The sequence below is a fragment of the Dipodomys merriami genome, unplaced genomic scaffold (assembly GCF_024711535.1).
Source record: "Dipodomys merriami isolate MVZ:Mamm:240054 unplaced genomic scaffold, mDipMer1.0.p SCAF_53, whole genome shotgun sequence".
Classification (NCBI taxonomy): Eukaryota; Metazoa; Chordata; class Mammalia; order Rodentia; family Heteromyidae; genus Dipodomys; species Dipodomys merriami.
Window position 1 is genome coordinate 9,314,137 of NW_027206102.1, and position 16,135 is coordinate 9,330,271.

A 16,135-nucleotide genomic window follows, 5' to 3' on the forward strand; every position below is an offset into this window, starting at 1 on the left:
TACTTATCATTTAACACATTTCTTTTTTTTTCTTTTTGTCAGTCGTGGGACTTGAAAACTCTGGGCCTGGGCACGATCCCTGAGTTCTTTAGCTCAAGGTGGGTGCTTTACCACTTGAGCCACAGCACCACTTTTGGGTTTTCTGGTGGTTAATTGGAGATAAAAGTCTCACAGACTTTCCTGCCCGGGTTAGCTTTGAACTGGGATCCTCAGAAATCAGCTTCCTGAATAGCTAGGAAAATAGGCACAAGCCTCTAATTTAACCCATTTCTGTACTCTATCCTCTACCCCGGTTAACCAGAAACCTAATCCTAATCACAGTCTGATTTAACACCAAATGGTTAATGTAAGGAAAATTGTCTAGATTCTATTCAATCACACATTTTTTTTGCTTCTACTTCTTAGTGGAAAACTAAAAGTTACCTTAAAGCTTATCCTTCCCTAACCCTAATTAGAACAAAAAAGTATCTCACACTTTATCTGAATGTTTAAAGTAACATAAACACTGGTTTACATTCATTCTAACTTTGATACCATTCATTCTTCTTAAAATATGTGGCAGTTTTACACAATATCTTACATCTTTTTCTCATCCTAACCCCAGCTCTAACTGGAACACCTTGCCTAAGCCTAAGCCTACATATAACTGAATCATCATGTTAATAGCAAGCCTCTTTTTTCACATTTATCCTAACTCTTGCTCAGCGTGTATGTCTAATTATTACTTGCATTTTGAACCTAAATTTCTAAGTGTTTTCATATTTCCTAACAGGTTTTATTTTTCATTATTTTTTGAAAATTTTATTTTGTTGTAAGGATGCTTTAAAGAGTGAATAACTATATCTGTAATATAAAGAGTACATTTCTTGTTGAGCATTGTTACCCCCTTCTGTCTTGTTCTCCTACTATCCCATCCCTCCCCACTTCCCTTACTCCTCCCTCCCCATGGTGTAAACTTCATTTACAACATAGTGTCTTTTGAGTATCATTGTTGCAATGGGTCACCCTGTGTTGAAGCTAAAATTTCTATTTCTCTAATTCTAATTCTAATTCTGCCTGGGGTCCCAACCCTAGCCATAATAATAATGATAACTCAATTCAGAAGTTAACAAAAAATATTCAAGTTTTTATTCATCTTATTAATCCACTGTACATCTTGAATTAAGTTGCAGTGTAGCTTAAATCTTCCAAATTAGTTTATATGCACACATACAAAGATGTAATTTTATGTGAAAAACAGAAGATCTTTGGAGAAAGGAGTAATGAAAAAGAAATAGAGGGAGTATAATCAAATGCTTTAAATATGTTATAGAATTGCCACTTCTGATAATTAATAACCATTAAGAAAATAACTAAAAGTTAATAAAGAACACACTGCATTCTAGTGTTCTTTAAGAGAGCCATGATATGTCTTGTGAAAGAAATACTTGTGTTAGATAAACTTTGTTCATGCATAATTTATATTGTTATTGGCCAATTACTTAACTTAATGAATAAAAAAGTCAAATAAGATTCCATGACAAAAAATATAAAACAATTATTTAGCAATTGTTTGAGAAAAAGTTATAGTCATGAGTTTTAGGAAACTGAATTTCTATTTCCCAGAAAGCAATGAATTAGGTTTACTAATCTAGTATTTGTAGTAAGTTTAGAGAACACAATTGGCATGAAAAACAAGTAACTGTACATCTTCTTTCTTGAATGAGTGATATTTTAAACATTATCTTTTATTCAAATGAATACTTAGGTTTACATTTCAAAATATATGTAATTTTATCTCCTTTCAGAACAAGTACTTACCCTGCAAATAAATGTACTAGCATATTCAGGTATTTAAAAGCTAAATTTTCTGTTTGAAATGTAGCTCTACATATTCAGAATGACATGATTTTTTATTTATAAATGTCTAACCTCGGATTTTTGCTTCATCAATATAAATTGTCTTATGAGGTTGTAGTGAAGGCTCCAGTTACCAGAGTGGTCAAAACCATTTCCTGAATTGTAAATTTTAAATCTAATCATTTTTAGCCTTTGATTATATCATTTATTGTCTCTTCAGAGCAATTAAGCTAAAATAAATACTACTTTTTAAACATTTCACTCACATTGTAAATAATATTAACATAGGTTAAAAAGACACTAATCATTTCAGACTCATATTTGGTGGTCTTAGTGTGAAGAATGTAGAGAGTAGAAGGACTTTACACTCAATAAATATTTTTGGTTAAATTAAATCATATATCTGGATTTCTAATTTGAAAGTTAATCACATGGAAACTGGAAAACAATAAAAAATTACTTTGGGATCATTTTTCTTCTTAAAATTATGAAGCAAAAATGTCTCTAAGAAATATATTTTTCAGGGGCTGGGAAGGTGACTATGTGGTAGAGTGCTTGCCTTGCATGCATGAGGCCCGGGGATCGATTCCTCAGCACCACATAAGCAGAAAAAAATAAGCTGGAAGTGGCACTGTGGCTCAAGTGGTAGAGTAATAGCCTTGAGCTGAAGAGCTGAAGGACAGCGCCCAGGCCCAGAGTTTAGGCCCTACGACCGGACCCACCCCCCAAAATATATATATTTTTTCAATAAAATGTTTCAATCCTTAGTAAAGTACATTATACTTTAATATAAAGTTTTTCTCAAAATAGAAATTCTGCAACTAATCTAATGTATGTATTTATGCACAAAATGCTGTGACTTCTAGTTGTTATGTGATTTTATTTTTATTTTTTAGTTGTGACATGATCCCTACATACTTTTATTACAAACATCTGTAATTATACAAATCAAGCCTATACACACTAATTTATGTAAGATAATATTCAAACAAAATTATCTTTTTCCTGTCTCCAACAGGGAAGGATGATGAGCTGAAGTATATTAAATGAAAGTACTCTAATGAAGAGTCTTTATGGAATGGAAATTTGCAACATGAGGATGGGATAATGAGCATTTCTACTTGGCTGAACAGGAATTCTTGCTTCTACTTTCTTACCATTTAATCACACAAGGAAAGCCACAAAATTTGAAGTTTATATGAAGGAATTGCATTCCTAAATGATGTGGCAACTCTGCTCAAAAGTTTGATCTTATAACTAGTTCTTTGTGCTTGCAGGCTGATCTACTTCTGTATCGTATGTTTCATACTATTAAGCATATTAGTAATTCAGCCATGAGCACATTGCAAGAGACTTCTGAAAATCACAGCTTTTGCTGTGTAATAATCAGAAGAGAGGAAGAAGATTATATTAATCTCCAATTCCTCCTTTTGGCCTTTAATATACCAATTATTTGTCAAAACAATCATGTAAGATGTTAGTTTATTTTTCCCTTTTTAATTAGAGATTAAGCAAGTGCTTTTAGCAGTTAAAAGTGATGACAGTGGTATCAGAGCTCTGATATGAGCACCTTCTTCATAACAAGTAATGCTCTATAGACTGTAAATATGGAAGATACACTAAAATTCTCTCTCTCTCCACACACACACACACACACACACACACACACACACACACACACACACACACACACACACACACACACACACACACAAAGAGCTGCCAGCAGACACATCAGAGATCAGTTCCATTTGTGATAATAGTTGATTGATGTTTGCTCCATTGTTTTATCTCGGCTTCAAGATCTTGCCTGGACCTTTATCTTTCTCTGAGATCAAGTCCCTAGATCTTAGTATACTGTGTGTCTCTGTATTCAAAATATGTTCCTGGCTGCTTCAGGCCAATTCACAATACCCTGAAAGCAGTATACTCAAACTTGACATTCAAAATAAACTACATGAATTTATACTACTATTCCAAAATACTAAAATTTATTTGATCTAGAAATGAAAATAAAACTCCCACCTTGTTACTTTAGTAGCAATTGACATCATGAAAGTAGAAGAATAATGATCAGAAACTGAGGTAAGAGAATTGGAGTATGTCTAAAATGTAGAATATAGGATCTGTATTACAGATACAAAATCTTGTTCAATACGCTCACGAATTGAAAACCTGTAATCCTATATTGAAAGCAAAATTTACATATACAGTTTTCCAGTTATTTTGCTTACCTATCACTTCTGATCACATATCTTCTTATGAATGTTTATCATATCTTTGAATAAATCACGATTTGCATGTACTTATCACCTTAAGGAAAGACAGTCTGATTTTATATCTTTCATTCTATGTGACAAATCCTTATTTTTTGTTTCCCTGTTTGCTGAAAAAAAATGTATCCCTGGAAACAGGATATTGACAGAAAATCTGGGTGTAATTTTCATTTTTTAAATTTCAAAAATAAACTTGGTTTTGACTAGTCATTTTCTAACAATGAGTGATATTCATGAACACTAATATTTTGGTGCCTTTAAGTAAATTGAGACTTGATGTGGTATGGTAGTTCTTGGGTCTAATTGACTTAATCATTAGACCATTCATGTATAAACATTTGCATTGAACTTTTTTATTTTTATATATAAAATAGTCCCCAAAGTTTTACTTTAAAGTGATAATGGGAGGAAGTGTCTTCATGTTCAAAACTTTATATTTATTTCAATTAAAGTACTGAAAGTACACGATGTTCACTGGAGCAATATGATGAGAAACATGAGAAAGATGAGAAAAATATTTCTAGAAAAAGATGAGAACGTATTTCTAAAGAGAATGGATATATTGATTAAAACATAGAAAAGAGTAAAATAGGATTCTTGCTTGAGACTGCATAAATTTCATATGAATGTAGCTCAAGATGAGACTGAGAGATAAATTCATACTTATATTACTGAGATTTACATCACAATATAAGAAATATAGGTATTTTAAGGAATTGGTCATTCAAAGCACTAGATACCTAATGGATGAAGAATGGAATTGAAAATTTCAGATGAAAACAAATCAACATGCAGGTATTATGATTTTATAATATTATATGAAAGAACTGAAGCTTTTATCTTCTGAAAAAGAATGTTTAGCCTGTAATTTCAATGTAAATGTAATGAGTCTAATATGTTTCCTCCAAGATATCCAAGAGTACTATGCTCATTCTCTAAAGAGTAAATAAGTAATTATTTTCATTAGTTTTGCTTAATATTTATTTACTTGTAGCAAAAGGTTAAAATGTCTGCTCTCTTTCTTTCAATGTAATAACATATATTTCATATTATTACTGTCTCTTCAGAGAAGCCTGAAATCACTATTTCAAAGTAACACAAACAGAAAAACAAAAATAACCAGATACAACCATCACAAATGCTAAATTATGTGAAAAAATCCACAATATCAAAAATAAACCTGAGGAAGTAGAAAGACAATGGCAGAATAAGAACAGAAAATTACCCTAGCTCTAGCTAATGAAACAGAGATTTAGAGTCCTAGCAGGTATTCCACTTCTAGCAGGTCAAACAAGTCAGTTATAATTATATATAAATATATAATTCAAAAGAACATTTTATTCTGTCTTTACAAGAAAACAAAAATCTATGAAAAGTTACCCAGCCTGGCAGGTGACTGTTGTGACTGTGTTGGACAACATACTCAAAAGCACAGCTGCACTGTGGAAACAAAAGGGCTACATGGGAAAAAAGCAGGAACAGAGAAAGCCACATCCAAACACAGACACTATTCACCTTACCACTGGACAGTTCGAATTGTCATTGGAACCATCAGTACTAACATGACAACATCTCACCACAAATGATCTCTAATCCTACACTTAATCGTCTAGACAAAAACCAAATTCCAGAAAAACAAATAACAACAGAAGACCTGAAAAATCAACCAAGAACATAGAGAGTCACCTATTAAGATCATAGATTCCCCAAATGAAAGCCAAGAAATCCACCAAATGGACAGAACAAATAAGAAAAATACAAGAAAACTGATGCCAAGGTAGTATAATTCACACAGGAACTGACCAGACATTAGAACAGACAATTAAGGAGCTAGAAGAGAGAATTCAAAATACATCACAAATACTGCTGAAAAATGTGATTAACGAAAAGATACAAAATCTTTACAAGGAAATTTGTCAAAAAAGATGAAACCAATCAAAGATTAGCAAAATAATTCATGAAGACTACAAACAGAAAGATAAATAAAGTCTGAGAAGGCAAAGGAGTCCAAGGAAAAAATAGTTAAGTAATTAAATAGTTAAAAGGTATGAGAAGACACAGCTAAAAAAACAGCCCCTCCAACTCCCTTACCCAAAGAAAAGATGTAAAGAAAGTCCACACAAGACCTAAAATAAAGCTTTAGTTAAGATAGAAGCCCTAAAAAAAATGACCAATTAGAAGACAGAGAAATCAAAACCAAAGTAGAAAGTCTCCACAGCTAATAGATGACATAGAAGATAATGTTAGGCATCAAAGACAGACTAGGTCTAATAGAAAAGAGGAGTTAATCATGTAGAACAATTCCAAGAAATAAGAAACGATCTCGCTGGAAGTTCAAGATTCAGTTAGAAGATCAAACTTGGGGGAGATAGGTATCAAGAAGGAGAAGAGCAAGAAACAAAATGGATGGGAAACATATTACAAAATTCTAGCAGAGAACATGCCAAACATCCAAACACATAGGCTCATTCAGAGAAGAGAAGCCTTTAGAACACCAAACGGAGAATACCAGAACAGAACAACCCACCACCACATCATAATCCATTAGAGGATCATTAGAGATCAAGGAAAGGATTCTTAAGCTGTCAGGAGAAAAGACCGATTATTTATAAAGGATATACAGTCAGAAAAAATAATGATTTCTTAGCTGATATGGTAAAAAGGAGAGCCTGGCATGATATATGGCAAACATTAAAGACAAACAACTACCAACTGTGAATACTCTCCCAAGCCAAACTCTCCTTTATATTTAAAGGATATATAAAAATATTTCATGACAAAGAGAACTTGAAAATTTTATCTCCACCAAATCAACAAGATAGAAATTAATCAAATATATCCTACATAGAGAAGGTCAAAAAGAACAGGAAATGGTTATATAAAATGCTCCCTACCAGAGAACAATGTAAATATATTAAGAATAGATGAGGGGCTGGGAAGGTGGCTCAGTGGTAGAGCACTTGCCTTGCATGCATGAGGCTCTGGGTTCGATTCCTCAGCACCACATAAGCAAAAAGAAAAAAGCCAGAAGTGGCACTGTGGCTCAAGTGGTAGAGTGCTAGCCTTGAGCTGAAGAGCTGAGGGACAGCACCCAGGCCCAGAGTTCAGGCCCCACGACTGGACCCCCCCCCAAAAAAAAAGAATAGATGAGGCACAGCTCCTAACAGCAGGTGTATAACAGCAGGAATTATTAAATATTTCCCAGCCGTAACTCTCAATATCAATGGACTTAAATTTCCAATTAGAAAACACAGGTTAGATAGTATTATGAAAAAACAAGACACATCCATCCAGTGTCCACTAGAGATACATTTCATTGACCAAAACAAACACATACTCGAACTGAAAGGCTGGAAGGAAATTTTTCAAGTAAATGGATACCATAAACAGGCCACAGTAGAATTACTAACATAAAATATTAGAGAATTAAAATTAAAATTAGTAGGAAGGGATATTATATATTGATAAAGGCAGTTCTCCATTAGGAGGATACAACAAGTGTAAATATCAATGCCGTGAATCTTGGACCACCCCACATCATCAACCAAATACTACATAACCTAAAAATACATCTCAACCCATAATTGTCACGCATGGATTGGTTATCCAGGAAAAACTCAACCAAGAAACTGAAGACCTAAATAAATAACTGCATTGACCATCTTGCCCTAACAGACATCTACAGAATATACATTCAGTGTCAGTATATACATTCTTTGCAGCAGGTCATGGAAAATTCTCCAAAACAGAACCCATCCTATGTCATACAGAAATTCTGTCCAAATCAAAAGAAAAATTAATTGAATTCCCATAGCTTGTCAGACCACAGCAGAATAAACTTACAATTAAACAGCTAAAGCAAAAAAAATTGTCAAACCTATGAAGACTGAACAACACATTGCTGAATGACCAGTGGGGCACTGAAGAGATTAGAATGGAAATCTGAAAGTTTCTGGTATTCAACAAAAATGAACACACAAAATACCAGCTCCTCTGGGACACATTAAATGCAGTACTTACAGGAAAATTTATAGCTTTGAATGCCTACATCAAGCAATTGGGGAAATCTCAAATCAGTATTTTTATCATGTACCTAAAGCTCCTTGAAGAGAGGAACAAGTCCAAATGTAAGTAGGCTGAAACATATAAAACATTAAATCAGAAATAACTAAATAAAGACAAAATAAAACATAGAAAGATCAACAAAACAGAGCTGGTTCTTTCAATAAATTAACAGACTTGACAGACCCTTACCAAATCTGACTAAAAAGAGAACTTATATAGATAGAAAGACAAGTAGAAAACTAACAGAGTGGGAGAAGGTCTTTATTTGCTCTGCAACATACAATGTCCTCATATCGCAAATATTCTTAGAGCCCCAAAATTAACGCCCCCCCAAAAAACAAATCCTCATAGAAACAACAACCCTCATAATATAATTGAACTTAAGATTTAAGGACAGACCTCTCTGAAGAAGAAATATGAATGGCCAATAGACACATGAAGAAATATGCAACATTTCTGGCCATAAAAGAAATGCAAATCAAAGCAAAATTGAGATTCCACCTAACCCCAGTTTGAATGCAGAAAACTAATAATAACAGATGCTGGGCTGGTGGGGATGTGGCCAAAAAGGAACATTACTACACTACTGGTGGAAATGTAAACTTGTTCAAATACTCTGTAAAGAAGTATAGAGGTTCCTCACTAGAGCTCCCCTATGACCCAGCAATGATGGATCAAGAAAATGTTGTATATATTCACAACAAAATTCTATGCTTCCATCAGAATGATTGACATTGTCCCATTTGTAAGAAAATGGAATCATTTGGGAACATAATAATTCAAACAAGCCAGACCCAAAGAATCAGAGGCTACATGTTTTCACTCATTTGGAAAAACTAGAATATTTCTAGGATATTCACAGTAGCTCAATAGCAATACACATATCACCATAAAATGATGCTTATCAAAATGAGCTCCAAGAAATGGATAGAAGATTATTGTATAGTGAATTGTTTTTAGTTATTTCTATTTAGTTTTTCCCCTTTGGTTTATTCCCTGTACTCACTGTTTTTGATTTCTGTACCCTTTGTCTTATTCATAAGTTAATCTGACTTGGGGAAAGGAAGGGAAATCACAGAAATGGTGGGACAAAGATTAACCAAAGCAAGAGTGATATTCACTAGACACTATATTAGAAATAAACTTTACAACTTTGTGGGAGTGGGATGTCAGTGTTGGGGGAAGAAGAAAAAAATGTACTCATTATTTATGTAACTGTAACCCACCTCTCTGTATATCACCTCATAATAAAAAAGACAAAACAATAAGAGAACTCATGCAAATACAGAAAATTAGAGACAAAAATGAGACCACAACAGATATAAGCAAAATTGAGAATGTTATAAGACAGCACTTTGAAAATCTGATGCCAATCACCTGAAGAATCCTGGAGAAATTGATGCGTTCCTATACTGGATCTGAAGCAAGAAGTAACACATAAGAAGAAATGAAAATGAAATGTCAATAAACCACTTCCCATTTCAGAAAAATCTATGACTCAATAAATTTACCATGAAATTAAGGCCTGCAAAGAACTTACAATATATAGATGTAACTCTTCAATGGAATAGAAAGGGAAATGGAATTATCGAACACATTGTATGATGCAGAATTAGACTCTTCCCCAAATTATATAGGGACTCACCAAAGAAAGAGAACTATGAACCCAATTCTTTGATAAGCAATGATGCAGAACTTCTTAATAAAATTCTCACCAACTAATTTCAGCAACAAAAAATAATATTGTATGATCAAATAGGATTCATCTTAGGATACAATTGGATTCAATATTCTTGTCAATAATCATAATACAAAACATCAGCAGAAGCAGGTAAAAGAAAAACATGATTGTCTATAGGGATGTAATAATAGCTTTTAACAAGCTCCAATACCCCTTTATGATTGTCTGAGAAGCTAGAAATGCATGGAACATACCTCAATATAATTCAGAGTATATATATGACAGATAATTAGCATTTACCCAGTGGAAGCATGAAGACATTAAAATCAGGAATGAGACAATGATGTTCACTCTCTCTACTACTCTTCAATAAGGTAGTGGACTTTCTAGCAAGAGCAATAAGCAAGAGAAAAACATAAAGGGGATCCAAATAGGGAAGACATAAAACTATCCCTTTTTACAGATGAAATGATCCTGTATTTAAAGGACCCTATAGTTTCCTCCTTCAAGTTACTAAAGGTGATGCTAACCTTCAGCAATGTAGCAGGGTATAAAAACCACAAGAATCAGTAGTTTTTGTGTTACCAAGAATGGAAATATCCAGGCTGAAATTCAGAAAACAACTTCATATGGATTAGCCTCTAAACCAAATCAAATCTAAACTAAACAACAACAACAAAACTAGGAATTAATGTAACTAAAAATGTGAAGGACCTCTACTGTGAAAACTTTAAAAATCTAAAAAGGGAAATTGAAGGAGACTCAAGAAAATGGAAAATATTTTAATGCTCCTGGTTGGAAGAATTTACATGATGAAACTGCAATATGGCCGACAAAAAATTGACAATGCAATACTCATCAAAATCCCAACTATATTTTTCAATGCAGTAGAGAAAGCAATCCAAATTTAATATGGAATTACAAAATTACAGATGAAACAGAAGGCTTATGGGCCTATCATGATCTTACACACACACACACACACAAACAAACACAGTGGAATTCTATTCACCCATCAGAGAGGATGACTTTTCACCAGTATTAATGAAAATGAAAGGCTTGGTAAAATTATACTAAGAGCAAAGAGAACAGAATGCAGACTCAGAGCAATATAAGTTTCATGGATTCATTCATTTATGGTAGCTAGAAGGTGCCCACAAATCTACAAGTAAACAAGACTGATTCTACCTCATCCGTTAGAATGGTCATTATCAAGAAGACTAACAATAGCAAATGCTGACATGGATGTAGCCAATTGGGAACTCTATTACACTGTTGGTGGGACTTAAAGAAACATAGCTCCCATGGTTTCCCTTATTTGTAATAATTAGTTCACACCAAGGATAATCTCATGTATTTTAATTTGATATTTTGTCCTATGTTGAGCATACAATATTATTGCTATATTGTTTGTTATTATTTCTGCTAACAGGCAGATATATTTAAAGAATTATGTTCATCTTATCCATTACTGGAGGAAGAGCATCCAAAAGAGCAACATTTACTAGGAAGAACAACTCCTACTTATTTAGCTTCATTCCTATGTAAGGCCAGTGTTGTCCCCTGTATCCTCATGTTGTACATTGTAACTCTATACCAGTTCATCCTGTATATCTACTATCTTCTACATTGTGACCTAAATGCCCCAGCAATTCCACTTTGCTTTACTTTTCAAAAAATTTCACTCTTAATGTTTGAGGTTGGTGTGTGTGTGTGTGTGTGTGTGTGTTTACAAATATCAGAAGTAAACATTTTTCCTCATTTAGAATACATCTTTCAGGTGATTGTAAGTTGTGGCTAATGGGAGAAATCTCTTGCTATTTTAAGGATGAAACAGAAAAATATATTTGTGCATGCACCACAGTTGTTTAATAGTCTGTAGTTGAACACTGAACTTCGATTTATATCTTGGCTGTTGTTGTGAATAATGTGAATAACAATGAACTACAGATATATTTATGAGTTACTCAGAGAGAAATAATCACATGATTGGTGGGTCAGTTGATATTTCATCTTTGAATTTCTTTAGAAAACTGCATACTACTTTCTACAATGAGAGTACTAACCTTTATTTTGACCAAGAGTGAAGAAATTTTCCTTTTCTCCACACTCTCACCAGCCAACATTATTACTTTTTTTTAAAGTTTTTTTAAAGGGCAGTTTTTTACTGTGTGCAATACCCAAGATGACCTCAGACCCAAATCCTTTTACTCCAACCTCCTAAAAGCTTCGAATTACAAGCCTTTACCATCACACCTGGTTCCTTTGATTTTTTTGATAAGAGTTATAGTAGTTATGAAGTAGTATCATAGTAATTTTGAATTGCATTTCTCTAATGACTTTTTCTTACAAAACATTAAACCAGTATAGAAGTTGTATTAAACACAACTTTGTAAACCCACTGGCAATTTTCAGGGCTTTTTGGAAAACATGTCTATTCAGAAATTTTGTCCATTTTTAATCAAGTTTCTTGTTAATCTCATCTTTAATCTCTCTATACAAAAGCAATAATTTATTCAAGGTAGTAGAAAGGAAAAAATTAAGCAACTCCTAACATTTTTTAGTTTTCAATAACATGATATTGATTAAATCATTTTCTGTTAATGCTTGAGACTATATAACTCAATTTAGTTAGACCTTATACAAGACTATATGTATTTTATTTTACGTTGATTTTTCTTTCCAAAGCCTGTGTGACTAATTTCCCTTCGTTTCTTTCTGTCTCATGTAGTTCAGATTTCAAACAAAAGAATAAATGGAAGGAAGCGAACAAAAAAAAAATACATTTCCTCTCATCTGATGATGCCTCTACAAGAATGAGGAAAGACCTATGATAAAATATCAAAAAGACAATTTATTCTTCTGGGTTTTCCTTATCTTTGTTATTTAACTTAAATGATGTAAAACACACTATACTGCTCAGATACTTTTATGTTTTCTCAGTTTTGTACATTTTCTTTTTTTTTGGGGGGGGATCCGGTCAAGGGGCCTGAACTCTGGGCCTGGGCGCTGTCCCTCAGCTCTTCAGCTCAAGGCTAGTGCTCTACCACTTGAGCCACAGCACCACTTCCGGCTTTTTTTTCTTTTTGCTTATGTGGTACTGGGGAATAGAACCCAGGGCCTCAGACATGCAAGGCAAGTGGTCTACCACTGAGCTACCTTCCCAGCCCTGTACATTTTCTTTTGGACTTCATCTCAGTCTACAACATTCCTTCATTATTATGTCCCTGATATTTTTACACTAACAAGACTGAAGATAACCAGTTTGATTTACAGCATGAGAAGTTATCCACCTGGCTTCCCTGGAAGCAGAGCATGATCAATAGATAACATTACTTCTGGTTGCTCACTACATGTAATGGTTTCCGTAATACTTATGACATTCTATTTAGTATTTTAAAAAAAACTTCTGGCTAAACTCAAAGCTCATTCATGGAAGTTTATGTTAAGTATTTTACAAGTTTTATTTCTCTTAATTCTTAAGATAACATTTGCAATAATGCTAATGTTATTACCATTTTAGTGTTGGGAAAAATTGTAATTAAAGGCACTAAGTGCATGGCCCAAAGACACACAGTGAGGAAGGAAATGAGTCAAAGTTTCCAAAAGTCTTTCCGCAATACACAAAAGGTAGGTAAATTCTCTCCATTCTCTTACACTCTCAATTCAATATTCATATTTTCCAAGAAATAATAGCATAGCAAATATTGCCCATGGTGATTGTTTTCTGTCACATTTTGTCTTCAACACAGACTGTGTTGGTGACATTGGGTTATCATGCACAGAGCTGAGCTTCTAAATTGAGGTCCAAAGAGAGGCAAATTTCTTCTGTCCCACAGTTCCAGTTTTTGTAAAAAGTACCAAAACTTTTAAATATCACTTACTCTCTTTTAAGAATCCAAAAATGAAATAAATTCACATTTAATCAATGCAAAATATTTTAAAAGTAGGAGACAATAAAACAGGCCCCCATGAAGTAAATTTTCTTCTACTTTTAAAATTATTCTGAAAGCCTTGTATTGGTTAGTCACACTTATAATCCTATCTACTTGGGATATCTACTCAGGAGCCTGAGATCTGTGGATAACCATTGGAACCCAATCAGGGCTTCCAAAACAAACAAAAAAATTCATGAAATTATTTTTCAAAATTTTTAATGAACTAGCAAAGACCCAGGAAAGAAAATGTAGTTCATATAGTACCTCACCAACCTAGAGAGGAAAGACCTAGCATGGCCTTTAAGCCCTGATTTCAAACTCTGAGCACGCCAACACACATGCATGCACATGCGTTTGCATGCATGCATCTTTTCCCTTCCCCTCCCCAAATTAGAGAAGCGTACATACAAGAGGCACATGCACCAACTTCAAATACAGTGAAAACAAGGGTTATAGCATGGGGGAGGAACATACAAAGAAACAAAAATTCACATCACACATTATAAGTACGTTAGAAACAATAGCAAGAAACAAACAAAAAAATACTTGTTTCCCTATCTTGGAGTTCAATTCCCTTAACATCATCATATCTGTTCATATGAACATAGTTTTTGACATTGTCTGCTTGCCCTAGACATATATTCGTTATTGAAAATAAGGGAAACCATGGGACCTGTTTCTTTGGACTTGGCTTACTTCACATAATAAATTTTTTCCCAAGTCTTTCCATTTCCTAACAAATTGGGTGATGTCATTCTTTCTGATGGAGGCATAGAATTCCCTTGTGTATATACACCACATTTTCTTGATCCATTCATGTAGTGGGGATAGCTGGGTTGGTTCCATATCTTAGCTATGGTAAATAATGCTGCAATAAACATAGTTGAGCTGGTAGTTTTAGTATGGTCTTTTTGTGATCATTTAGTAAATCCCCAAAAGTGGGGTTGCTGGGTCAAAGGGGAGCTTTATGTGGAATCGTTTGAGGAACCTCCATAATGCTTTCCAAAGTGGTTGAACAAGTTTACACTCCCACCAAGAATGCTGTATGGTTCCCTTGTGGCCACATCCCCTCCAGCATCTGTTGTTGTAAAAATATGGAACGCTCCACGAATTTGCATGTCGTCCTTGCACAGGTGCCATGCTAATCTTCTCTGTATCGTTCCAATGTTAGTGTATGTGATTCTGAATTGAGCACAAAATATTTTTATATCAAAAGTGCAATTGGATTTTATTAAACTAGACGATTCAACAAAAAGGAAGTTCAAAAGAATTGTCATGAAATTTTACAACCATATATTTCTTACATAAGCACACATTTAAGAATAAAGTCAAGATTGACATGTCAAAAACAAAATAATTCCAGATATTTGTTGTTCAAGAAATGTGTAGGAGGAGGAATTCAATTATTCTATACAAGGCACCTGTCATAATGAACACTGCAGCAAGTGTTAAGGTTCGTTCAAAGTTTTAATGTTTTAAATATATTCAATTTTGGGAATTGTTTCAATTTTGGGAACACAAGCCTCAACAATATGTCAATACTATCCTCTTATTTATCTCTAAAGGTTTATGCTTCTGGTCTTTTAATATTAAAACTTCAAAAAAATTATCTTTAGCAAGTTGTGCAAAGGGGTTTTGCTTCATCATGTCAGTGTTGAATAGAGTGTATGTGCATTTCAATGTTCAGTGCATCTGGATCATTGTCAAATTTTCCTTTTTTCTTCCTTCCCTTACCCCAACCCCACCTATCCCTTCAAGTTTCCTACTTATATTCTCACATATGTACATTGAGTGTTATGACTGTATTAGTCCACCATTTCCCTCTCCATCCTTCTGCCCTATTTCCTCTAAGCCTAGCTCCCCTTTTAAGACTTGTTTCAAATTCATGGTGTTTTGTTAAATATCTCTACCTTTGGCATTTGGCTATGGGCTTGCCACATCCTCTCTTCCATGTTTGACCACATAAATGAATATATTTCTCCACATTTCTAATCTCTGAATGGCTGAGATAGGTCTATTTTACTATTCACCTTCTGTCCTAAATTTAGAATTGCACCTTCAGGACCATCCTATAGAGCTTTTTTCTTCTCTACACACTGAAGATGGAAAGGAAATAATTTCCATGCTCTCAGCATTATGCTATCCATCATGAATTTCCATCGCTTATCACTTCAGCAGTCTATGTTTAGGGACAATCTTCAATTTCTGATGATAGGAGCACGAGTCAGTTTTACCTATGCAGATTCCACTATGTAGTGAGCCCTGTAGTCTTAAATTTTCAATAAGTTTCGAGTAACTTTTTATTAATAATTTAAAAAGTTTTATTTCAGTATTTG

At 33.8% G+C, this 16,135-nt stretch overlaps 1 non-coding gene across 1 annotated transcript; it reads right to left on the reverse strand.

Annotated features, from left to right (window-relative positions):
- Nucleotides 1–14,887: 14,887 nt before the first annotated feature.
- LOC138811465 (U6 spliceosomal RNA) lies at nt 14,888–14,994 on the reverse strand. Its single transcript, XR_011367406.1, has one exon. It is a non-coding gene; the product is annotated as a U6 spliceosomal RNA (small nuclear RNA).
- Nucleotides 14,995–16,135: the final 1,141 nt, after the last annotated feature.